Source organism: Pipra filicauda, unplaced genomic scaffold, assembly GCF_003945595.2.
Source record: "Pipra filicauda isolate LSUMZ 115617 unplaced genomic scaffold, ASM394559v2 scaffold146_size1912638_pilon, whole genome shotgun sequence".
In the NCBI taxonomy this organism is placed as follows: Eukaryota; Metazoa; Chordata; class Aves; order Passeriformes; family Pipridae; genus Pipra; species Pipra filicauda.
This window is the reverse complement of record NW_024103951.1, coordinates 731,991-758,903: the sequence shown is the minus strand read 5'-3', so window position 1 is coordinate 758,903 and position 26,913 is coordinate 731,991. Positions and strand designations below refer to the sequence as shown.

Sequence of the window (26,913 nt, the reverse complement as noted above, 5' to 3'; positions counted from 1 at the left end):
CACTGGAATTTGATTTCTCACTACCTGTTTCCCTATCACGTGGTAGGGTGATGATCTTTATTAGTATCTCTATGCAACAGCCCTGTGTAGATTTACTTGAAATCCCTATATCTATTTTCTGTTGCCAGTCCTTACCTATTGATGTGTTGATTACACCTTGTAGGAGACAAACACTGATGTGAGCTGTCCACCCAGGAAGGGCAACAGCTGTCCCTGCAGGGTGTTTAGTGACAAGTGATCTCAGGGCATATTGTCACTACCAGAGAGGGTTCCATATGGCCCCTGAGACTGCTATGGGAATGTCTTCTGTGTTGGAGTATCCAGCATGAAGCAATGCCCCTGAGATACTGTGCATCCTGGGTGTAATTTTGCACTGGGTATCATACCAGGGCATACAGGTGCATATTTGGATGAGCTGCTCATGGAGGTGATGGCAATCCTGAGCAGGGAAAAACCCAGCTATTTACTGCCCCAGAAACAGAACCAACGGCCCCTGGAGAAAAACCCTCTTTTGTTATAGAAGGCCAAATGAGACTTCTGTTTAAACACTAATAAATAAACATCATAAAGGGAACTTGTCAGTAAGATGGTGAAGATCCAAGTGAGGGCTGCAGATTGTCCTGGGGGAAATCACGCTGCTGAAATCAGTGGGGATGTTAGATAGAAAATGCTCCCTGGGAATGAATCGATTTTTCTAGGTCCACTAAAATATTTGAGAAATAGATATAGGTGGGAATACCTGAGAACCTTTTTTTTTTTTTTTTAATTTCTAAGAAGTAGGTGTGTATACTGTACTCTTTACTTTGGATAAATAAATCCCTCCCTACACTGCCCATGTGAGGAGGTTGCTTCCCGCCCATCATATCTTCAGGCTCTTATGCCTTTTAACAAGGACAGCCATCCAGTTTTGTGCATTGTGGTTGTCAGGGCAGTGCACACACAAGGTAGTACGATATTAAATCAGCCAAGGAAGAATTTCTGACCACTTCTTTTTCCCCTCTATAATGAATTCTTGTGTAAACCTGCCACGTTGCACACGTGTCTTAGCTGTGCATACTGTCATCTTTCACATTTTTCTTTTGGCATATTGGTAAAAGCAAAACAATATCAGAGCAGGGAATGCAACAATTGGTTTCTAAGAGATATACCAAAATGAAAATGATAAAAACAACAACTCCACTGGGAGAGGTTAACTGTATAAACAAAAGTTAATATTAGATACCTCTACATTCTGTGGGAGGAGAGAGTGGAGAGATCATGGTGATTATTTTTTCTTCTACTCAACACCAATGTAATGATCAAGAGCAGTAACCTGAAAGAGTGAACACACACACATGAATAAAGGGAATGCTTTTCAGGGAAGTGAGTGATAAAAGGCAGAATAGAAATGAAGAATGAAGTCTATTCAGCAAAGGAAGTTGGCTTCCAGCAACTGGATAGGAGGAGTAGAAAGGTGGCTGCCTAATAGACCTGAACTCCTCTTTACGTTGTTTTTATGTAAATATATATGTAAAAATGAACGTGGAAAGTATGGAACTTATATTTCCTGTGACAACTGAAAGCAAATGTGGATGTTGGCCATGGGGCAGGATCAGCTCCCTGTGCTCCTATAGAGTTCCTACAGAGTGTACTGCCAAAGATTCCCTGCTGCTGTGCTGCAGCGTGAGCACGGCCACTGCCTGGGCACGGGGCTCCACCCAGTTCTGGCTTTTGTACTGCAAATGGTCAGAACACGGTTTGAGGTAAAAGGGCTGTGTTTCCCTGCTGAGGCACAGGGTGCTGGCTGTCTGGCACACTAGAAACAGTACAGCTGGGCTTTTTAATTTATTTTTTTCTTGCCAACAGAGAAAAAATACTGCATTTAGTTCGTGGTACTTACTAAAACAGGAGATTGCCTTAATTCCCTAAATTTCTTTTTTGTAATGGGTTCAGCAGTACTTTTGCCTCTATTTAATGTGAAGGATATCTTTTCCTTCCGTAGGTACCTTTTAGTATCTTTGTATCAGAATAATTAGTGGTGTTTTGATAAATGGGAGGTGGGGTCTATAGACTTTCCAAATGTACTTATCTGATTTCTGTGGGTTTCCTTACAAACCAGAAAACGAGAGAGAATTGTTTGGAGATGAGAGCAATGGTGCAGTGTTAGCTTTCCACCAGACCTTACAGTGCCATATCCCGCCCGTCTGTCCCCCCTGAGCCATCAGACGACGGCATATCAGGAACCCAGTTCTGCCTGGGGGTGTCCCAGCAGCACCTTGTCTGTACCATTGATGAAGTTTAAAGTCGGTGTCACTTCCAAGGCCTTCAGAAGAAATTAATGTGGGCAAACTCAAAACCTCGGGGTTTTTATGCACTTCCCACCTCAGTGCCCATGTTTGCAGCCGTAGCCTGTACCTGTGCAGAGTGGGTCCTTGGCTTTTCTTGTGATCACATGGAGAGGTTGTTCTCACTGAAATGTCCCATGTTATGGACCTGCCTTGCCACAAGAGTTCAGGCATTTGTCTCAATCACCTCTTCACTGTGGGCTGCAGCACACTGGTTTTTCTTAAGAAGCCAAATACTGCAATCTAGAATTGAAGGAGTGTTTCTAATCTCCTCACTATTAAGGGCTGGTATAATGAGAAGGAACAGAAATGACCTCTGGAGTTGTGTGCAGCTTGATGAGCTTTCACAAGGCTTTCACATGCCACGAGTTCCACACCAATGACTATAAATAATTGCCTAGGTTGGCCTGACCTCGGGTTGTCTGAGAAGATGATCTGATAATGGCACGAGTGACTCTGATTCTGTTCTGAAGTTGAGATCCCGTTTAGGATTATACTTATTTGAACTCTCTGTAATTTAAGAAGAAAGCTTTCTGCATGTGCCAGTACTGGAAACACATTTTGGACACAAAGGTCACTGATGTGGCAGTTGAAATCATCATGAAATAAGTCACTTGGGACGTGAATTTAAGCAAAACTGAAAAGTTACCTCCTGTTTGACAATGAAGTTTTCTTTCCCTGGTCTCTCAGCCCTGCCAAGTTTTGTAACAACTCCTCAGTTCTGCAGACTGTGTATGGGGCAGATACCCCTTTGCAGGACCTTCAGCAGGGATCTCTGCACATTTTGGAGTACATCTCAACCTGAGAGCAGCCTGCAGAAGGGCAAGTTGGGTACCACATCTTTCCCTTGGGCCATCCTTGCCTACTTTCCCTGTCAGTGGCAAGTGGTGCACATTGGTTTCCAAGAATTACTAACCCATTTCACGACATGTGGTCCAAGAAAAAAAAATTACCAACAAAGTTACCAGCAAAAACAGCCTTTATTACAACCTTGCTTAGTCACACTTTTCTTTTTTTCCTGACAAATTATGAAGAACAAAGCTAACTGACTGGATGATCTTCAATGTCTTTTCCAACCTAAATGGTTCTATGACTTTGCTTTTTTCTTAAACCACTGTTTTGCCGAATGCACAGTGCTAGGAGGAGTTCCATTACTTGCTGTCAGTCCACCCCAAAGTGCTCAGAACTCACAGCATTTCATCAGACATGATCTTGATATACAATAAAAGAATTCTTTGGATTTTGACCTGTTACAATGCCCCTGGTCCCAACCAGAAAGATTTGAAACTTGTTTTTTTGGCAAAGTTGTCAAAATTTTCTTGTCGATGTATCCTAAAAAATCACCTTCAAGGGAGATGGAAAATGGTGTTAAAACACTAGATTTGGAAACAGTTCCTCAAAGTGGCTGTGCCTGTGACCTGGTATGGCATGGCTGCAAATTTTGGGGTTTTACAGCAAAGAATGGTTTATAGATCGCCGTAGAATGCAACAACTTAGGTAATGTGATGAATGTACTGCTGGGAGGAGCACAAACCACTTCAAAATGGCTCAGCCGGGCAAACAAACAGGAGTGATCCTGCCAGTGAAGGTGTTTGCTGTTGCTGATGGTTGTACATGCGGCAGAAAAAGTTTGGGAACTCCCTGGCTTGGAATAAAAAATTCCCTGGAGGTAGATGGTCTGAGCAGATTAGCTGTGGCCTTATTAGACCAGGCTGTTACTAAACTGTTTGTTACTGGTACCTTCTGAAAGGTCTTTATACCTCACACGAGCCTGGGAGAAAGCTCCAGAGAGATCCATGTGTTACTTTGTGTTTCGTTTCTTCCCAAATGATTGCAAAAATAATTTAATATTACTGTTTTGAGGAATCTCCTGAGAAGCCCATGAAAACTTTATTTCTCCAACTCCACTGCCTTTTCTGAAAGACAGAACTCTGCTTAGCCTTTCTTTTCTTAGTCAGGAGCAATCCATTGAGGGACATAACTGTATCTGGGGAAGCCTCGGGGCTGATTTTGCACTGGCTGCAATAATATGAATCATAAATAAATCAGTTTGCACTATCATCAGAACCACTTGGGGGGGGAGATTTAATTAGGGAGACTATGGGCAGACTGCAAATGTTTTATAGGTGTGAGAAGAGTGACAGACAGGAAGAGGACATTCCACAGTCCGGATTTCAGCTCTTCACAAACTGTTTGTAACCTATTAGCTGAGATTTTCAGCATAGCTGTAGGATTTAGTCATGTCTTCCATTGAGGTGTAATGGGTGATAAGTTTAAATACCGTGCATTTAGAAAAAGAGAGAAAAAAAAAAAGGTAGAGAACATTTTCAGTCATTACTGAAGCGTACTATGGTACATTTGTGTGAGGATCAAGAAAAGACAGGTGAGATCTACTGTATGGGTAGGCAAGTTTCCAAGAGCATTAACATTTTATTTTAAGAGATGAATAAAACCCTCAAAATTGCTCTAGACTTGGCAGGTAAGGATTGTTATGCTTCATCTTGCCTCTTGGCCAGAAAGCTCAGTAAGTAAGAGCTTGCCAGATACAGCAGTCTTCCCCACTACCTGAATTTAATTTAAACCATTCTGTGCAGCCCTGATTTTAATCCTTTCATTTTGGTTTTGAGTTACCGCATATATGGCACAATGGAAATATTTTTTCAAACTTAAATTAGAAACACGTTTTAGGAGACAAAAAAAGGGCCTGTCTTTAGTGCAGAATGAAACATCTTTAACTGTTAGATGAAGTACAACCGTTGGACCATTTCACTTAAAAGGTTTGATCATCAGTAGAGAAATGTGGATTTTCTGTGATGCACCTTTTCTTGCCCTTTCCCCCTTCCAGTTGTACACATTGCACAAAGTGTTTCTTCAGGGTGGCCAAACTTTGTGATAGTTAGCAATAAATATGTTTTAAAATAACTAGAGACAAAAGTGTGATATGTCAAAGGTAAAAAAAAATCAGTGTATTCATCTTTATTTTACACTCTGTGTGTAAAAGTAATGGTGAGTTTTTCAAACTCTGAGATATTTTTATTTGTCATAAATGGTGGCAATGTTTTTGTCACCTCTAAGAATATGTGTTTCCAGGAGGTACCATCAACTTTGGCTCTAAAGCAGTGCAGAACAGGAAGTATAAATGCTGCAAACATCTGAATCCAAGTAAAAGCTGTGGAGAGAATGAGAGTTGCAACTAGATCTTCAATTTTGCTGCCCAGGTTGGCCTTGTTTCTTCCACAAGGAAAAGTAAGGGGCCAACTTGATGGTTTTGTCTTGAAAATTGTCTTGAAAGACAATTTTTTTTCACTTTTTAAATGTTGTCATGGTGGTTTTGTAAGCTAAAAAGTCTAGAAAATTCAGACCAAGCAGTGCTCAGTGGCTGATGAAGCATCAGGTACTACAGCTCCTTGTGCCACAGTTAACATGCCTTGACTGTGTCATGCTGGTGAAAAAAAAAAAGCTGTTCCATGCTACACTGGAATCTCAGAGTGTTACTGGTGAGCCCTGTGGAATAGCCACCTTATTCAAGTAGTGTTGGAATCGAGACCAGTGTGTCCTATCCTGCACTTGGCCTTTCCAAGTGGATGAGTGGGGATGATTCAGGGTTGAGCACTGAGGATGTTTTAAGGTCTGGAAATACCACTCCGGGTCTAAGTCACTGTGATGATGCTCATTGACTTGTCACAAGTAATTCCTGGAATTTCATATATTTTTAAAGTGGACTTTATCTAGCATTTTAAACATGCAGATTTATTAGTAAATCAGATGTGTATTAATATAATTTGTGCACTTTTTTATGCTTGGATGTTGGGAGCAGAACATGACAACAGAAAGGAATACTTGCTATGCAGTTGTGGTCAAAGGACTGGACTCAGCACTTAGTTCTTTGAAGGATAATTTAGGGCCCACTTCAGCAAAAATGTCCCTGCACGTCAAGGCAGTATGGACATATCATGACTGGCACTGCTGGAACCTCATGTGTAGTACCAGCTAGTCCATGGTCTAGGTGCCAAAATGTTGGTCACTGGGCTTCTTATTAGACTGCTGATGGAAATGTGCTTGTTTAACAAAAAATACATAAACAACATTTGACATAGTTTTAGAAAGATCACTTTGAAAAGTGTGTCTTTTCAGAAATTCACATATTGGGTGATCTTACTCATGCTTATTTGGGTTTTTTAATTATGTGAATAAGGCCACTGGAAAAATTGATTATTTCCATTATGCATGGGAAATGGTGGAGTGACCAGATTTCAATGCAGCTTCCCTGAGTCCTGGGTGTGCAGAGAAGGTCATGAAGTCGCCCATGGGTGCTGGCCAGGATCACATCTGACATGGTCGTGTTTAAAGGCAAAGCCAAATGAAAGAGAGGAACGGACCAACAAGATATCACTGGTGAAGAAAGATTATCTACAACGTGCTGGCTACCCTGTCCAAGTGTAAAAAGGCCAATTAGCTCTGCTTATCCTTCCCTTCCTGTTGTTCCCAGCCTGAGTGTGAGCCACACACAGCTTCTTAAGGCTTTGAGCAATGAGTTGCTTTTTCTAAGGACTGACAGGAAATCATTTAATAAGCTGGGAGGAGGGAGAAGTTTCCTGTTCTACTTACTCCCCATATAATTCCTAAGCTAAAGAGAGAAGACAGTTGAGTGGGCCAGAGCGCCAGCCCCAGTGTCCTTACGTGTGTTCCTCTACCAGTGGAGGTCTGACCACACTGATCACATCCCCACAGAGATTTTGCCTTCGTCTCAGTTAGACCCCTAAAAGCTATATATTCTTTCAAAGAATGAATAAGTTGAGTGTTTTCATTAAGTTGCATGTTAATATAATAGAAGTGCTTTCAGGGCCATGACTGTGGGATTAGCTCTGTGCAGAGGAGCTGGATCAGGACCTCGGGACCATTGTTGGAACATCACAAACACTTAAGGACAAATTAAGCTCAAGTGAAGCCTATTTTGCAATATGTATAAAAAGTGTAACTGGGATTGATGTATCTGTTCTGCTGTAAAGATCTGACACTGTCAGATGGCTAAAATGCATAAGGCAGTTACATAAATCTTACTAATGCTTTCGATGTGTTTATCTCCTGAGTTTTTTAGGACTTATAAGTGTATTTCAAGTTTACTGGTACTGAGAATGAATTCACTAGAGAATGTGTGTACTTATTTAAAGTTGTGTAAAAATATCATTCTATTCACTTGAGTGTATGAATGGTAAACAAAAATTTTGTCAAAAGCCCATGGTAAATTTAGAGATTCAATACTTTAGAAATCCTACTGAAGAGTTGCCTGGAAAGTGTAGTGTATTTAAAAAAAATGCTTGCTGGATAGTATTTCATATTAAAAGTGTTACTAACTAAATCTGTGCTATCAGTGGAAAAAACAGATGAACTCTGCCATGCTTCCAAGTATATAAATAGTATTATTCAATACCTGAAGACAAATTATTTGCTCAAGACCTACCATTTGTTTTCTGAAAGAAGTGTGTATTTGTTTCTTGAGCAGACATCCTCCGCGCTGCTGAGAAACCCCTCGGAAAGCACAACACTTCAGAAGGGTCCTGAGGAAGGATATGACAAAGTTCTGCAAGATGTGACATCTGGTGGATGGCCTGCTCCCAGTGACCCAGGGCCCCTGTCAGGTACAGTGATGAGTTCGAGTTTATTGAGGTCTGTAACAAATTTCAGATGACTTGATTAAAATCATGAGTGTGCAGCCCCCTTTCTGTTGGCAGTTAACTTTTTTGTGCTGCAGTAGACAGCACAGAAAGCTTAAGTTCTATTTGAATTTTGCTAATTGTCACTTGACAGCAATGAATTATTAAAAATTTGTCGTCCTCAAAATCTGAAAGAGCAATTTAGCAGGCCAGAGGTGTAGCATGTACTGTTACATTATACTCTCCTTCTGCTTTCCAGGATAGGTGTGTTTATTCTTGTAGTATTGTCCATCTGCATGTCTATTCTGTAATTAGCCACAAGTTTTTTAAAAAGTCACGAAAATCATGAGATTCACCTGAAATGTTTCTCAGTGCAACATATTTTACTGCCTTTTTTTTTTCATTTTCTACTTCTAACTTCTGACAAGAGCCAAGAACCTCATCTCTTAAGTTAAATAGTTGACTGCTTGCAACTTTCAAAAGTACCAGAAATTGCAAAAACAAATTAAAACTGGGTTTAGTAGAGTTCAGAGTGGTATTCTTTAGTAAGACTGGAACTATTAGGCAATCCTTGCCATGGTAGCTGCACTAAGCTGGCAGTAGGAGTGTTCAGTTGGAAAAGAGGGTATAGGGTACAGATGTGTGCTACAGGAATGCTGCTTGGTCATCAGCACCCTAAGAACCAACCCCAGTTTCACTGTTCTCACTGTCCCTCAGGAGAGATAAGAGAGAGAATATCTTTTTGCAAATAAATATCTGCATTGACCTGACATTGAGAATGCTGCTCGTTACAAACATGGGACAGTTTTGTTTGTTATTATGTTTTCCTTATGGTTGTTTTGAAAGTGAATTAAAGGACAGCATTATTCTTTTGTTGTTTCTGGGACTGTTATCACTGATCACAAGTTCTGCCCAGTTTCAGCTGTTTCTCCCAGTAACCCCCATAGACAGGCCTGGGGTCACCTCTCATCTCAATCCGAGAGGCTGAAAACGGTTTGAAATTAAAACCTGAAAGGTGAGGGGAAAAGCAGTGGAAAGATCAATGTTTTACAATTAAAATGAAATCTTACCATACCGGTTTCTGCTATTTTGCTTTTATATACTGCCATGAATATTCTGTTCAGAAGTTACAGGTTGTGTATCCTTTGTGATTTTTCCCAAGTCCTTCCAGTAAATTTTCTCCCGTTACTTGTTGTGGCTGAGCTTCTCAAGCAGGGGAAGGCTTGTTTGCTTGTTTTTATTTTGTTTTCTTCCTGAGCTGCTCTGTCTGGAATTTCAAAGCAAAGGAAACTTTTGTATATGTGTAAAGGGGTGAAACTTCTGCTGGCAAGGGTTGGAGTGTTTATTTCATATAGCTGTGGAAACTCCGGCAGAGACATAATTGTTAATAATGATGAGGATGTATCAATCTGCCAGTAATTTGACTGGGACATGAATAAACACATGGGCCCACTGACTGAAATGTCTGACCTGAGTTTTTATATCCAGGAATAAGTTGTTGGTTTTCTCCCATGACAGTGTCAAAATACCTCCACCACGAATATGTTTAACCTGTGTTTTTACACCACACTTTCCTTATTTTTTCCTGAACTAAATTCTTGTAAGTTGTCCTGTTCTCAATATAAACCCATTGGTCCATCTTCCCCCTTAGCCTCCAAGGATTTAGTCAGTGAGGGGGAAGTGTTTAAAAATAATTCCAGTTATGGTAGAACAGCCTGTATCCTTTCTATAGAGTAACTGACATCAGCCTTCTGAGTTCACAAAATGGTCAACAAAAGATCAGTAAAAACATCCAAGGATTCTGAAGGGTAAACATTTTTTTTTCCTCTTTCCTTTAAAGGGAAAATGTGACTTTTTGAGCAGGAGTAGGTTTTCAGACTGTGGAAGCCTGAGTGACACACACCTCTTGTTAAAACTGGTATGATTTTGTATTCTGAAGAACTACCAGACCTCTTATAAGCTTCGCCTCTGAGGATACATGTATTTCTGTTGTAATACCAAGTTAATATCCATATTAAGGGTGCTGTGTATTAGTGGGAATAAAGAGAAAAAGAGAGATTTCTCTTGTTTTCTTTTTATCTGATTTAGTGATGCACATGCCCGTGTGCTGGCTCCTGGGTTGGGGCAAGGGTTGTATTTTGCTCATGTTAAAGCTGGGGAGTGTAAGGACATGCAACATGAGGCTGCAGGTGGAAAACTTCTTTAGCCCAGGGAATATGTGCCTCCAGGGAAGACTCAGTGACTGGCTGTGGCTATCCTATGCCTTTTCAATGTGGGAGAGCATAAAGGAGGAGCCATGCAAGACAAAAGTTGAAGAGGAGGTGGGGATGTAGGCAGGAATTGGTGTAACAGAGAGGGAGCTCTGTGGTTTTCTCCTGTCCTTGTACCAGCAGCCTGCTGAGGTGTCATTGCCAACCAGCCAGGAGACAGCAGTGGGCTGGGTATAATTTGGGGTGTCCTGCTCAGAGTTACACTGCCCAGTTTTATCACTGAAGCTGGAGAGATTTTGAAGCAAGCACCTGTAGGCTTGAGGAGAGGGCAAGTGGCAGAGCGGAACATTTCCTTAGGCCCTGGCCTAGTGAACTCCAGAATTTCAAAGCAGAAATTGTGCAAGGGGCTTCCAAGATCATGGGCAAGGAGTCTGTGCTCAGCACTTCATGGCCAGGTCGTGGCAGCACCTGAGGCAAGGAGGACACCAGATGTTTGCAAACACCCACATTCTAAAACATTCACTTACTACAGTGCCCACACCAAGAGCTGGAAATGTAATAGCACTGCAGGTGTTTCTTGCCTTCATATTTTCCCCACTATGTTTGAGAAATGTTGAGAGTGGCTCCGGAGACTTTGAACATTTGAAATGAGTTATAAACACAGACTGCTTATAATGGTGATATTTTTAATATATGTACATACTACTGGAAACCTATCAGTTGGTTTTTTTCACTCTGTTATTTAAGAAAACCAGAATTGATGTCTGCTAGTTTCAATATTTCACACTTGCCAAATTTCTTGGCTTACTTTTGAAAGACTGAATCTTGAAATAATGATTTTTTTTTCAGTAGAAATTTCAATTTCTTTTTTCCTGGCACGTAAGATTAGACGGGGAAAATAACCCACGCCTTTTCCCTGGTCACTGCCTGCATCCAGACAGCCACACCAAATCTTCTGAACATTACGAGCGTATTATTGCCTTCTGTTGCACGCTAGTAGATTTTTCGGGCTGTAAAGGTCCTTTTCCCGCTCAGGGGAGAAACTGCAGCACCTGCGTTTGGCGTTTTCTTGGTGCTTTCACTTTGTGTATGGAATGTAAGTTCCTTGGGAAGGCCCCGGCGAGCTCCGGCAGGAGCGCCTCGCTCCACGCTGTGCCCTGATGCTCAGCACAACGATCCCCTCCTCTCCCCGGCCTCTCCCGGCGCTCGCTGTTTCTCTGATGCCCCCTTCTGCCCTCCTCGCCTCATATCAGGGAAAAATCTTCCTTCGGGACTGCCCAGAGACCGTGCAGCACAGGACATGGGGTTGGGTTTGAGCGCTGCTGGGGGTGTTCTGGGGAACGTGCCCAACTGCTGTTGTGTTGGCGAGTCAGGCGTTTGCCTTTTCTGCAAACGGGAACCGTGTGAATGCACGAGGAATACACTGAAGGAAGGAGGTGGGGATGATTTCATCCATTAGAGATCTTTGTGCAAGTGTGGACCAAAAAGCTCTAAAAAGTACATTTGGCTACTTTCAATTTTTAGTTGTGTGGTCACAGGTGCATTTTTAGGCAAAGTATCACATAAGAAATTAGCTCCTCCTATGAAAAAAAAATTAAGAGGATATCTTTGGAAAATTAGGACTGATCTCTATGGCTGCTGTTGCTCCCATAGTCCTTCCCCCTCCAACAAACCCTTTAATGTGATAAAAGAGTGTCAGTACCCTTTTCATTTAGGAGCCTCTGTTTGCTGACCAGCCCCTGTGCCACACTTGTCCTTTGGCAGACAGTGAAAGAAGTGTCCAAGCTCCGGGATACATTTGTCTGTTCTTGCCAAAGAGATCCAGTTACAGAGGTGAGACAGTGACCCAGATGCAGGCTCTTTGCTGGTGCTGCCCCTGAGGGTTCAGTTCCAGTTGGTTGCATTTATGCAGCCTGCACTTTGCTAGGAAAGAGTGAAATCATCAATTGTCACAAGTCTAATTGGTTTGGACATGTGACCTCGGCACTGAAGAACTTAAGATCTAAAGGTCTGCTTGCCCTGAGAAACGTGTTCAGGAATGGCTCTTCTGCCAGGAGTCCTTGTGTGGGTGCTAATTGCATGTGGCACACCGGGGACTCTTCTGGAAGCAGTGGGGAACAGCCATTCTGGGAAACATCTGTATAGAGACAAATCCTTATCCTTCAAGGCCTCTCCTTCCCAGGGAATTCCAGAGAGCTCCTTCTGCGTAGAAAACTGAGAGTTACCAAAGAGGTGGATATTTCTGTAACACAGACTGCAAGTTCAAAGTGTGCAGGTGCTTGAGGAATCAAAAATACCTCAGAAACTCTGTAGAAAACTTTGTCATTTCAAAATATGAATGAGAGGATAAAGCCTGCTTTGATTTAGTGTGAAAAGGGAGGAGGGGAACAATGACACAGGGATAGAACACAAAACATTCCTCAATTTTAGGAAAAAGGTGTCTGTAGCAGTGTTTCTGGATTTCTTCAAGTGCAATATAAAGGTTAGATCACTGTTCCCCACATCAGCTGCAATAATACAGAACCACTGTGGAAGAAGGTTTCAGTCACTGCATTATCTTCATTTTTACAATAATAAATGCAGCTACCACTTAGCATGGAGTGATCTCTCTCCTAGGTCAAACTCTTCTGTTTGTGTTTCAATGACAGCTTGACATAAAATGACTTAATGACTAAAATGAAAAATGGTACAATATTTCAATTCTCATGTCAGGAACAATTTAGGAATTAAAAAGCATAACATAGAATTAATGTATCTTTCAAAAATTCATTAAAATAACCCTCTTTGGTTCAGTTAGCATTGACATTTCGAATTGACCTCAGGTTTTAACAAAACAGTGTGTGTTTTTTAAGGAAAAAAATACCGAGCTAATGTAAGTAAAGCCTTTGTATCTTAAGTTTTCTCCCCTGTCCTGATAGAGCTGTCCCTCAGACTCACACTCCTGCTTCTCCTCGTAAACAGCAAACGGTGTGAACTGGCAGAGCAAGTGCCTTCCCATCACCTTGAGCTCGGGAGATGTTGACACACAGCAGTGGCAAAGAGGAAGGTGCAAACAGATGAAAATCCCAGCTGAATGAGTGGGTTTTTAATCTTCTTGCACCTGTTTCCAGGAGGGAGTGTGACAGTGATAGGGTGCAGAAAGGAATGTTACAACCTGAGCAGGAGGATGTGGGTGGTGGCACAAGTCCCAAGGCGGGAGCGGGATGGGGGAGGATGAAGCAGCAGCTTGCATCATATGTCAGACCTTGAATTTGGAAGGACCGTGATATATCGAAGACAAATATATAAAAAAGACAAACAATTTAAGGCCAGTGTTTAGGTATGGTGTTTACCAGGGAAGGAGAGGTATTTACCGGCATGATCTGAATGCAGCAACTTTTGAAATAATTTAATTTCCAAAAGTAATTACTCTGAGACTATAATACTGACTGTTGCATGGATCTCATGCACAGCAGAGTATGATCTTATCTCCAAAGCCAATTGCCTAGACAGAGTGGGGATCTAAATGGTTAGAAGTAAGATATTGAAAATAAAAATTGTCCCAAGTAGGATTTGCTGTTAGATTGGAAGATAGTGCAGCCTCTACACAGGGCTCTGCCATGGAGGTGCTGATACCCTTCTGGGGAGAGGGAAGAGTGCACAGAAGGAGTTGCTGGAAGCTTTTTCAACACCACTTTATTCATCTCCAGTAACAGATCCCTGATGTCCTCACAGTTAGTGAGCCTGAGCCCAAGCTTTGGAAGAGCCTGGTTGGAGGCCAGGAAGGTCCCCTGGTTCTCCAGCTCTTTGTTCCTCAATGGTTTTTTTTCATTACATTGATAGAATTGAAAAAAAGTGGCTAAAAGATTGTTTTCTGCAATGTTTCTGGAAATTTGCACACCTGCCCCTTTCCAGCACATCACTGGATCCTGTGCCAGGTGCTCCAGTGCCAGTGATGGTGACTCCAAGGCAGGGCAGGTCCTGCTTGGTTCCACTCCAGTTGCATTCACAGTCCTTTGAAACAATGCTGACCAGGGATGAATTTCAAATGGTGTTTAAAATCCCGTGTTATTGCTATAAATCCTTGGGGTTTTTCCCTTTTGCTCTCTTTTGGGTGGACTCCTAGCAAGTTTGACAGGAGCACAGGACATTTTTGATATATGGCATCAGGTCTGTTAGTTCAGAAACCCCACACAGAAGCTTGTTTTTCGAAAGAGAGAAAATAAGATTAAACAGGACAGGGAATGCTGTTATGAAGGAATGAAAATATTTTCATTACCAGAGTATTTGTATGTCAACAGCTGATAGGGAATGATGTGAGACATTCCCAGAAGGACTCCCAAAGATTTTTTCCGTGTGTAATAGACCAATTAGCAGAGCCCAGATTAAATGAGCAATGTCACATTGCTTCTTGCATTAAAAAAGTGTGACATTCAGTCTCTTTATCTACTAAATATTTGCATTTTTTTATCCTTGGGACTTTAGCTATACTCTTTTCAACAGCTCTAAGTTCCCAAGTAACAGGGGGAAATGTTAGCCTGTCCAGCAGAACTTTAAGACATATAGATAGATTTCTATTATGTAGTATATATTTGTGAAGATTTATTGATGAGAAGCTCTGTACACTCTCAGAACACGTACACATGTGAAAAAGAGAGGGATATTAAACTCTGCTAAGCCAGAACTTGTAATACTTTTAAGCTGACTTCATGAGTTAATAAAGGAGGAAATGAGCAAATTCAGTTTCAGCCTCTGCTGCCCAGCTCTCCTGGAGCAGCCCTTGGACTGACTCAAAAGCAATTGTTTGATTTTCAGTTGGTTTTCAGTCTTAATGTGGTTTTGAGAAATTTTAGTCTTTCCCTAGAGAAAACAACTGAATGATTAAATAAAAAATTAGCGCTGTTTGATAAAAAAAAAAAATTATTTGCAGGATTGCTTTATTTTCTTAACAGCTTTCAGCTCCCACTGCAGAAGGGTTTGAGTTTTGGTGACAGGGCACTTTATGGTTTTATGAATTAATGTTGATTTGAAGTGGGTAGAAGAAAAATTGCAATAGACTTAAAGAGCATTAACACTTAATTGAATTTAGTGTTTGGATATCTTTTTTATTTCCATATCTCTGAAAATTTGCACAAGTTAAATATCAGTTAATGATTGATCTTTCTCAGATAACAAATAATTGTAGCAGATTATAATTCAGAATCAGGTGGCTCCTTTAGGGGTATTGAGATCTGCATGTCATGTCAGTTATGTGTGTTTATTGAGAAAAGGTAGAAGCAGTGGAATGTTATTCCATTTTATGTTAGCATTTAAAGGACTTGCATTTCACAAGGTAGCCTTACCCATTCAATTCTTTACTCTGTGTTCATCCAGTGATGTTTTTACCTCATCTTTATCCTCTTCCTAAAATCTGGTTTTTTTGCTAATTGCTATTTCTAAATATGGAGCAAAAGACCCCTGTTTCTCAGGTCGGAGGAACACTTGAGAGAAGAACAGTTAATTCCACTGGCAATATTTATTAATAACACTGCAATAAGCTCCAGAGTAGGCTCAGAATTCTCTTGTCTGCTGTATGTACATGTTCCTACATTTACATATTGTCCAGTATTGCCTGAGGTGGGCGTTTCAGAAGGGCCTAAGTAACTTTTCCTTCTTCACACAGGCTCCAGGACACTTTCTTTTAGAGATATCCAAGAGATGCTTTAGGACTAAATATAAATTGTTCTTCTAATGCTTTTTCAGATTTTCTTCTGCGATTCATAGGTTTCTTCTCCTTTGTTAGTCCCAAATTTAATGATTCAAGATGACACCATTTCTGAGAGCTGAATTCTGGTTTGTTATACCAACAGCTCTGAGATTAGGGGGGTGATGGGGACCTGCCTTCTATGTAAAAAAGTCCTAAAATGTGGATGCCAAAAGGGAAGGTTGAATTGTGTCAGAAAACACCGGTTTTCTCAATTTTCATCTTGTCTGTGGCTACCTTAGTTTTTTACAGCATTTGTCACCTCTTAGCACCTATTTGGAAGTGCAAATTTCGGTGCAAGTGTGTGTTCTCTATTTGTTGTGTGTGTATGTAAATGTGTTCGGGAGAAACCATTTCTCTTCTGCTGCTCTTAAAATATTTTTATCTGTTATTTATGGAGAGCACCTCTCTAGATCAAAGCTGAAACAATACAAATACAAGTGTTATTCCTCCCCCCTCCCTTGCCCACTCAAAAGATCCCAGAACGTTGGGGTCCTTCCATGGAGATGAGTACAGCCTCCTGTAGGAGAAAAGGAGCAGGCCCAGCACAGGTGTCGAGTTAAATGGGCTGCTGCTTTCCCTACAGAGTGATGAGTGTGAAAATAAAGAAGTTAAAACAGTATCTGATGTTGATTCTCTAATAGTCAAGTTTGACATAGACTATTCCCACCCCTGTGTATTGCTGGGGTCACTTGGAAGAGGAGAGACTGCAGGGATTACACTGAGGGTGGGGATCCACAAACAAGAATGCAATGAATAACTTGACAAAATCGTGCAGCTCTCTACCCCTTGCAAAGAAGCCTTCACCTCTTGCTGGAGTTTTTTGGCATCTAGGAGAGCTTATCTTCGAGTAACATGTAGAGTGTAAGGTGAATTGCAAAAGAGGAATGCAGACAGCTTCTCCTATCAGCACATTGTTTTGGTTAAGACTCCACTGGAGTTTTGTAAAAATGCGATTGGGGGAAGGGAAACAGGACAAAGTCAGCCTGTCCTCCGGGTTTGCTTAGTTAGTCAAATAAGTTTATTGGGAAATTAACACTTCTAGGGTTGGAAAAGAATTGCTCTGCTATTTTATTTTACATAGGACTTCCAATACTGTATCCAGCTGTCTGAAAAACAACCAGGCAGAAAAATAAGCTCTTACACCTCTGGCAGTAAATGCAAAGGTGGGGGGCCAGGACCCTGCACCCTCAGCAGTGCTATGGTAGGTTTACCTGGAGAAAAGAATATTTTTAGGCCAGACTTGTTGTGAGTGACTGTGGTTCTTGCAGCACTCTGGATGTTGGCACAAGCAAAATTCTCAGCAAATCACCTTTTCTATGAAATTTTTTGTTCTGTTTCAGAGTTATCTGATAAGTTCTGCCAATATTAATTGGGTTTTTTTGACATATATAAGTTCATTGTTATAAGAACTGCTTGCAGGGCGAGGTGTCCTGTGCTTCCTCATGACTAGATCAGTGTGACTCTTACAGGATCCTCGATGCAAAGAGCCTCCTGGAAAATTCAGATTTATTTTCCAGTAGTTGATTAAAAGGTGCTCCTCTGTTTTCTACCTTATTTTTGCAGAGAATTAAGCAAAAAAAAAAAAAAAAAGTCATGAGTCTGCTTGATGTGTTGGCTTTACATGAAATGTTTCACAGTCCCAGCACTGAGAATCACTCTGGGCTTTGTGGACTTTATCCCTTGCACTGGAGACACTGTCTCTCTCTTCCCACCTGGGTGGTGGTGGATGGTGCTGGTCTCTGCCCAGAGTAGCTCTTAATCTTTCTTCTACCAGGCTTACCACTATATTATCTAGTTCCCTTCTTCCTTGCTCCTGTCATTTCCCTCTTCTGGGATATTTCTTAACCATATTTCTTAGCTACACTGGCGTTTCAGTGGTTTCTGACTGTTTCCTGCCCCGTTCTTACACACTTAGTGGCCTTTACATTCTGTGGTTTTGCAGTTTACCCTGGGAGAAGTAGGACCATATTACATTTCTCAGGTAACTGAAGCATGGGAAGCAAAGCCTCTAATTTCAATACAATTTAAAGATGGTTTAAAACATAGGGTATTGGTTTGGTGATAAATCTCAGCCGTGCCTTGTGGGTTCCAGAGTCCCATACAGTCAGCTGGGGAGCTCACAGTGCTCTGTGCACTCACCTAAGAAGGGAGTGCATTGGGAGAGGTATGTGCCGATTCTTTTTTTTTTCCTTTTATTTTTAATAATTTAAATGTTAAACAAGCAAAATAGCAAATGCTGGGGAGCAGGGACTGTAGATATTTGCACTGGTTCTCTGGTGTAGAGATTAATGAATACTTGTGAATGCTTGACTAAGGGGTGCTGTGATGAAATATGCTCTTGCTTCCTTGGAAATATCCCAGCCAGGCTCTGTCCTTCCTGCGTGGAGTCCCCTGCCCTGGTCTTTCTGACCGTCCCAGGGAGGAGAGCACTGAAACAGGCTCACAGTGAAATGGGAGATCATCTGCCGTGGTCCAGTGCCTTTAATGAAACTATTCGAATGAGTAAGGGAGAGTGTGTGGGTATGAGTCACCCTGGAACTACATGTTCTCTCCACGGGCAACCTTCGGGAGGAGGGGGCGGGCAACATCTGCAAGGATTCTGGGGAGAAGGTCACTGCAGGCAAACTGTGTTATTTGAGCGCTGCTGAAAAGACAGAGAGGGAAACTCTCGGCTCCACGGGCTGGCAGTTGCTGAGCTGTATTTGGACAGGTATACAGATGATTATATCTCAGTAATACCAAGGAGCATTACAGTCGTTAACAAGACAAGATTTGCAAATTCCTTGTCAGCAAATGCCTTTAGGAAGCGTACAGCAGGAAATAAAGAAAGGAGTCCCTGTCTCAGAACCCACAGCCATTTCTATGTTGCCTGAAGACCTTTCTTTTACCCTGTGCAGTTGAGAGACATTTCCTGAGTGCAAATGCTGCTCTGGGACTAATGCACTTGTGTTAGTGCATAACTGCAGGAACACAGATTTCACGTGGCACGTTGTAGGAGTACATTTAACGTACAGGTTGTGTCCATAGCTGTGAAATTCAGGGAGTTACAGAAGCTACACATTTAAGTAAATATTTTAAAAACTTATAAATACTATGAATTTCATAAATGTATTATGCCTGTATTAAATCTGGATTAGACAAAAGTGGAATGATCAGAAATTAAGAAGCTATTTCCTAGTGGCTGATTTTAAAATCATTCCAGACATACAAATGCATAACTCCCTCCTGTCCCATCATGTATTTTTTCCTGAAAATATATTGTGTGCAAGATGAACATTTATTTATTTTTATTTATTGTAAGCAAAGTAAATCTTTACAGCTTACCAAAGAACACTTTAAAAAAGCAAATGTTCAACAGAGGGAACTTTTCACTGAAGCAAGGTTTGATTACTCGTTTGCCCTCTGATTGTTCAGTTTGATTCTGCACGTACTGGAGTAACTCCCATGAAAATCTCTTTGATGGAACATATCCCTGTGGAAATCCCTCATGCTGGATTTGGTTCCTTGAGTTGTTTCTTTTTTTTTTTTTTTCCATATTTTTTAGGATCTTAAATTGATTTTTGGTTTATAGATGAAAATTAAGAGAAGTTTCAGTGTGTACCTCTATATTCAGAGGGAATCAGTAAGGTTTCAATTCCCTTTTGCTGGAGCTGTTAGCCAAAAAGGAAGATACCTCTAGTGTTTCACTCTAAAAAAAAAATAAAAATGAAGTGTCTATTCAGCCCTGGTTTAAGCTATCTAATAGAGAGCTGTAATTTATCCTTACAAGTCTTCAAATTGAACTTCAGCTCTTCACAACTGACTAATCTTGGAGTGTCTCTATCCATGGCTGAATCAGCTTCCTTGATGTCAGTAATCAACAGCAAATAATTTGAGGGAGTTAAGTAGCAGAAGAAAAGCTCTGGGACCAGCAATAACTTTGTTCAAACTTTCTCTAATTTTCCCAATTTTATGTCCCTAGTTTTGCCCTTTCTTTCATGTTAAAGGGTCACATTATATGAAGCTTGTCTCTTTTTTATGAGGGGCAAATGGGAGTTCTGTGTAGGGAAGTATACCATCCCAGTTTGCTTCCTGTTGGCAGACTCATAACCCCCTGACTGGTAGTTGTCCTGCTCCAGAAGGCTGCCCTCTTTCCAGGAACTGAAATAAAAGCCTTACAAGTACCACATTTTGCAAAACAGCTTCAGGGGGTTTTTGTTACCTGCTGTTACAATGGCAAAAGCGAGAACTTAATTTCCAGCACTTCCAAATTGGTCACATTTTTTCACATCCTTCTTCGGCAGCCCCGGGTCAGCCCGTGGTGCCCACTGCCTTCTGGGGGCACCCACGTTACACCTGCCCGTGTCCCTGGCTCCTCTGTGGCCAGCGATGGTGTTGCAGCTCAGTCCCAGAGAATTCCAGCCGTCCCAGGTTCATGTGCAGAGGCTGATATGTAGCAGCAAACGCCCCGGGGGAACAGTCCACATCATCTGAATACTGACCGAGCTGCTTTTCAAATCAGGAGGTTCATTTCTTATGAAGGTTCCCAGGTAGCCTGGAGAGAACAAACACAGAGAACAATGAAAAGTCGTAATGCATGTGAAAATGCAGACAGTCTAAAAAAGGTACATTGGATCAGCACAACAGTGCAATTCCTTCTAATTTAACCACTTTGGCGGGGGAAATGTTCTAAAATACCGAAGATTTAGCCGTGCTGTTCGTATCAAATAAACACAGCATCCCTCTTGCAAATCTCCTTTCTTCCTCATCTTGTGAATAACCTGAGTTAGAACAGCTGGATAGGGAACAACTCTGTCTTACAGATGCTGCAATTCAGATTATATTTTATTAAGCTGAAATGAGAGACATAGTAAACTCTCCCAGGGAGTTCAGAAGTTTCCACCCTTCTAGTAATTGCATACTGTACAGGAAATGGAGGTTAAAAAAAATTACAAAAAGTCATTCAGGGTATCTCTATTAGAGTCATTGCCTTGAAATAAGTTCTCATCTCAGAAATCCTCTGAAAGAAAGAATCAGGGAAGCCTTTTGGTAGCTTTTGGTATTTGTCAATAAAAAGAGCAGAGGAAGGTGTCTTAGGCTCTCTCTAGAGTAGGCTCTGTGAGCCTCCCAGCCCTGTGCAGACACTGCATTGCACATCTGTATTTAAAACTGAACTCTGAAGACCTGTGCCTGCTCAAGTACCTGCACAGATGTCTTGCTTCCTACTCCTGTCACAAGTGCTTTCCCCTAAAGACACCATCCTATAAAACGTGTGATATTTGCTATTCCTGCAAAGTGGAGCTGGAAGTATTTCACACTGCTAACCCTACATGCAAGCAGACAAGAGCATTATCAATGTGCTGCTTTCATCTCACCAGAGTGATGCAAGATAAAAACTCAGGACTCACTTGAAACTGGAGCTCCAGGTTGCTCTTAAACACACAGATCTCTCTCTCTGTGGGAGTACAGCTGTGGGACACTCCAGTCCAGCCACCTGGACTCCAACTGCATCTTAAAGGGAGAGCAATGTTTCCCCTCCTTTCTCTCCTTTCCCCTCACAACTGCTATTTTTAAAAAAAGAAAAAAACCCCAAACTCAACAGTGTGCTGTTGGCTCTTGAGAATAAGGTTGTTTTGGCAGTTGCAACTCATGACAGTCACTATAAAAGGGAAGCTTTATACTCAGTGTATGCTTTGTGTGGTAATTCTCAAAAAACTTGGAGTACTTGGAGTGTTTCATCCATTCTAGTGCCAAAATGATCAGTTTTCTCTCTTGAGTGGAGAAAGAGAGAGGATTATCTGGGAAGCCGAACACTTAATTTTTTGTTTTCTTCAGTGTCTGAGTCATTAACAGGTGTATGGTGAGGACCAGAAGGTCCTGTACCATGTTCTCATTTCTTCTAACTGCCTATAATCCACTTCAAATTGACCATTAACTTCATGTACTTTAAAAGAGGTGTTGTGTATCCCTCAAAACCAAGGAAACTTATAGATAAGATGCTTTAAATATAGGCTTCACTTAGCCTGTCCAAATTCCTAAAGCTAAGGCTCCCCAAGGTCTGATAGACAGTTTTTACCTGCTGGATTAGAGTGAAATCACTTCATGGTCCTGTATGAAACTGAGCTCTTTTTGTACCAGGGTTCCTGGACTTCTTTATGGTACTTCACAATCTGCCAGTGAAAAAAGGGTTTGTGGATGTTCACGGATTTCATTTGGTCTATTTTACAGAATAAACATGAGAGTGACTGTATTCCACTAAAATAGCCATATTTGAGTTTAAATCATTACAAATGAAAGAGTCTTGTGGGGGGAAAAAACCTGTAAACTGTGACATTAGCCTGTCCTTCCTTTGAGGCTCCAATAGAATAGTAAACAAGTTACACTAAAAATCATCATACTATGCAAAACACTTCTTTTACCTCTGCCTTTGTGGCGTACCAGCCAAAATAGTCCATGATAGCGGCTCTTAGGAAAACTGAACAATGCTTAATACATAAATCAAGCAACACAGAGTACTGGTGGGACTATATTATTATAAAAAGTACAGCTATGTCAGCTCTTGCAAGATTAGAGACTAGTAGGATGGTCAAGAAAACTTAATTTATACAGGACTTGTGTAGATTTCAGATTAACGTCCTGTAATGTCCTTAAATTGACGTGAATCTCTGATTTACCACTCTGACAGTAATATTAATGTGCATCAATAATTATGAGACTAATTATCAATGCTTGTTCTACTTTCTTCCTGGAAATGTGTGTACAGTTAACGATGGTGTCACTGGCTTCATCTAGGGAGAATTTGATTCTGTATGCGTGGTAACACAAGTAATCAGCAAATTTGTATTCATTAAGTTTTAGTAAAAATTACATTTGGAGTTTGGCTGTATGATAGAACATGTCAAATCAGGAGACACAACAGGTAACCACCTCGAATACACGTGGCTGTCCAAGCTACATAAATGGGCAATACAGAAATAAACAGGTTCTGTGCTAATCGATGCAAATCTATGCACACTGAAAGCAAAAATGAAGGTGTCTGAAAGGCACTGGATTCCCTTGCTTTATATCATTGGATCTGAAGAGATTGTGAAGGTGTAAAATCAAGTTATATAAAAGGTGATGTAAGAAATGCTCAGGTTTGTAATTTTATGCTTCAAGAAAACTATTGTGCACTTCTATCTGCACATTTGGAGCGAGGTGCATAAGAAATAAAAATCCTACATCGCCTGCACTGTATTTCCATCTTTACTTTTAATAAATTTTAAATTATAGAGAATTATTAGACAAAAAAATGTAGCCTGTGATTTTACTTAGTTTATCAGAATTTGTTCTTTCCTTGCTGCTCTTTCAGGTGTAAATATTCAGCAAACAATAAAGAGGCATTAAATTTATATTACTACTTCAGTGAAGGCTTTTTGTCAGTAAGTATTAACTGGCTCATTTAAGTACTTGGAGTTTTTACGCTTCTTTGACATCCAGCCAAGAACCAAATTCCCTGGCTCTTGTGTCCCCTCTGAATGCTAGAAAGGGCTAACAGCATATTAAGTTGAAATCAACTCACAGATATTGCAAGGACAGACCATTCAGTCACATATCTGATAAATTCTGCATCTGTGTAATGAATCTGATGGAGACAAACAAGGTCGTAGGGGGAGGGATTAAGATCATTTCTTGAAATGATATCTCTCATGTACTAAAAGGCACATAACAAAAGTAGAAACACAAAACGTTGTGGGCTGGGACCTTTTGATTCTCATGTCAACCAGATGTTTGCTGGCCCTGTCCCGACCGAACGTATCAGTTTGGCATGTGTGGAGGAGAGGAAATCGTTGACATCAGTGAAAACGTTGCCTGTAGTGGTCTGCTCACTATCTCTTCCATCTGAGCCTGCTTACGGTTCATTCTGAGAGCTGGACCTGGAACAGGCCCAAGCTGTGTGAGGAGTTGTCCTTTTCTTCCTCCCAGGCCAGCAGAAGATTACAGGCAGTGTAGACCATGACCCTTAGATCATGGCCCTTAGATATTCCCTTGTCCCTCATGTTCACACAGGATGCTCGTGCTGACAGATGATTTACAAGACAGAGGGTGTTGCAGGCAGAGGATGAGCAGTGACTGAGTTCAGTGCTGAGCAGGAAGTCCACAGGGCTGCACTTCGGGCAGGGACACCAGGAATGTTTCCTCCACTGGGCCAAGGCATGCAGAGCTGTCACTGAAGTTGGTTGCGGTGGTATCTGCCAGACTTAAGTGGATGTCACCAGATTCCAGAGTGTCTTCACCTCTCAAAATTTCCATATGTTCCTGGGAGAAGACTGGTTACCCTGCACAGACTGACTGGAGATGTAGGTGCAGCGTGGTATCCAACCCTTTGGGCCACTATCACCCTTGGAGACATTCTTTCCACTGTGAGAGCTTTAGGAGCAGAGAAGAGACCTTTCTGACACCCAGGCAGCACAGAGAAATCCACTGGTGCTACGTTCAGAAGGATTGTGAGCTGTGCTTGAAGACAAGGGACAGATTAGGGCATGATTCCTGGGGAAGGGCAGACATTTGGATGGACGAGGAGATCAGAAATAACAATGATGCAGAGGGTTAGGCTGGCTGTGCAAGGCAAACTATGCTGCAGTATGTACAGAAATGTTGAGATCAAAGACGGGAATAACGAAAGAGAAAACTGAATTTAGAAACTACTGAATTCTTAGCATCCTAGTCTAAAACCAGGAGTAGCTGGACAAATAGACTGACAAGTGCTGCTCAGTTTTGTTTGCTTCATATAATATCCTCCTCAATGGTGTCTTTTTTCTGCCTGAAAAGTCTTAGTCTATTTTGTGATTTTGTTTGTGAAAGGTGCTCCATCCCTTTGATTGGTTTCTCTGCCTTTGACTGTGCCTGCCCCAGCTTGTCCTGTCTGAGATGGGGCCAGGCACGTATTATATTCAGTATCTGAGTGACCCAGAGGTGTATATAGTGACACAGGTAGTTTTTTATTATGTTCCTTACTCTTCATAAAATCCTACCTATTTTGTCAGTTGCTGGTCCCTGAGCTGGTATTTTTTTATAGAACCTTTTATTGCAAAATACCTCTATTGCACAGTAATAACCAGAGTCCATCACTGCATGTATGAAATTAGGACTTCTTTTTTAACTTCATACTTCACGTCACACTTATAAGAACTTGAGTTTCATATGCCATTTTATGACAGATTATAATATTGTAATGTAATTTTCTGTGGCTGCCTTTAGTTTTCACTACACTGAAACCAACATATGATCAGGAAACCTCATCTCTCCACTTTCTTTCTAAGACACTGATGAATAATTAGACATCACAAGCTCTAGTGTAGATTTTTGTGGAACTCCATAGTTTCCTGTGGAAAAGTACTCCTACTTAATTTTTTAAGAAGCTATTTATGAATGTGAAGAGCTACTATTTTTTGACCTACCCTTTTTTTATCCCACTCGGGCTTAGAGCTCAGAGGGAGAAAAATGTGTCGTGAGCTCTTTGGGGTTGCAAGTAAGGTATATGAGTAAGATACTTTTATCTGTGTTTGCTGACTCCTGAAACCAGATTCTGGAGATACAACCCCTTCTCAAAGGCATTTATCTGTACATCTCACTGCCCACGTGTCTCATGGTTCCACTCTTTAGTATTCTTTAGTATAATTTCCAATGATATCTATGAATAGTTTGTGGATCTGCCTCTCCACTCTCCACAATCCTTTAAACTGGGTATTATCTTTGCTCATTTCCAGTCCTCGGGAGATAAATTAACCCCTGCAGCTTCACCTTGACATTGGTTAGAGCTTGTATTTCTCTCATACCTTCTTCTGTTCTACTGATTCTCTGTCAAGCTCAGGCAGGCAGGCAGGTCTGGCATTCATGATGTACCTGCTGTGAAGGTTGTGTCACACGAGCATCCTTCCCACTGCAAGTGCTGTATAAGGATTCGTTCAGCCCTTCTGCATGTGTTACCTCTTTGAAGGAGCCTTTCACATTTGCATCATTGCTTGGTCTTCTGCAGACTTTTTGCTCCTGGTGCGTTTGAAGGAGGAGTGATTTTATTCCTTCTGCCTGTAATATGTTGTTCTTTAAAGTCTCGTAGGCCTGCATTAATACAGTTTTAACTTTAACTTGCTTGAGTTCTTTTTTCTTCATTTGTTCCCAACTTTATCTTCTCACAGTAAGTCTGTATTTCTGATATTCTGACAACCCATCAGCCATTCCAATCTCTTTGGTCTTCCTCGAGTCTTTTTTGATAGATGTGCATCATGTCCAATTGACATGATGTATCTAAATATTCCTGTAGTCTTCACATACAAGAATTTCTGCTTTACCCTTTGATTTTAATTTTCCTTTAACAAGCTTCATACTCTGTACTTGAAGAGTACAGCAGTGTGGTTTGAGTGTCAGTATTCTTGGTAGGAACATATTGAACCAGGTGCTGTTGATGGCTGAGGAACAAGTAAAGAATTGTTTCTCCTCTTGTGCATTTTCCGACCAACTGCTTCATTAATCTTTTTTTAGAGGGATGTTTTATTTCTTTTTAATATAATACTAGTTACAGGAAAACTTGGAAATGTAACTAGATTTTTAAGGTGATGTTCAACAAGGGTCCTGGGTGAGGTTCAACAAGAAACTGGGTGAGAAAATTGTCTTAGACATTTATTTTTTAAATTTGTTTTTTTATTTAGGAAGAAAAAATCTTGAAATGGATTTCTCTAAAGCCCACCCAAATGATCTCATGTGAAACAAAATTATTCGCTCTCATTCCAAGCAATTGTTTCTTTAAGATAAAATTGAAGGTAGTCTTAATACGAAATCACAATTGGAATACAAACCTTTTATTAAAAATGCATGAGATGTATTATTTTGCTTCGATTCTGTTTGCGCTTTTGGTAAGAAAATTAAGTGAAATACTCTCGGTGTCACTCTGAGCTTCAGGTCACCCAAATACCAGGTGGCTCCAGCAGGGCCCGTGTGGGGCAGGTCCTGTCCTCCTGAGGGGAGAGGGTGGCTCTTGGCCC

The 26,913-nt window shown here is 41.1% G+C and overlaps 1 long non-coding RNA gene across 1 annotated transcript in view; it reads left to right on the top strand.

Annotated features, from left to right (window-relative positions):
- LOC120322722 overlaps positions 1 to 26,913 on the top strand; it is a 46,113-nt gene that overhangs the window by 6,846 nt on the left and 12,354 nt on the right. Inside the window, exon 2 of the long non-coding RNA XR_005562583.1 lies at positions 7,828 to 7,963. This is a non-coding gene — a long non-coding RNA (uncharacterized LOC120322722). The remainder of the gene's footprint in view (positions 1 to 7,827; positions 7,964 to 26,913) is intronic.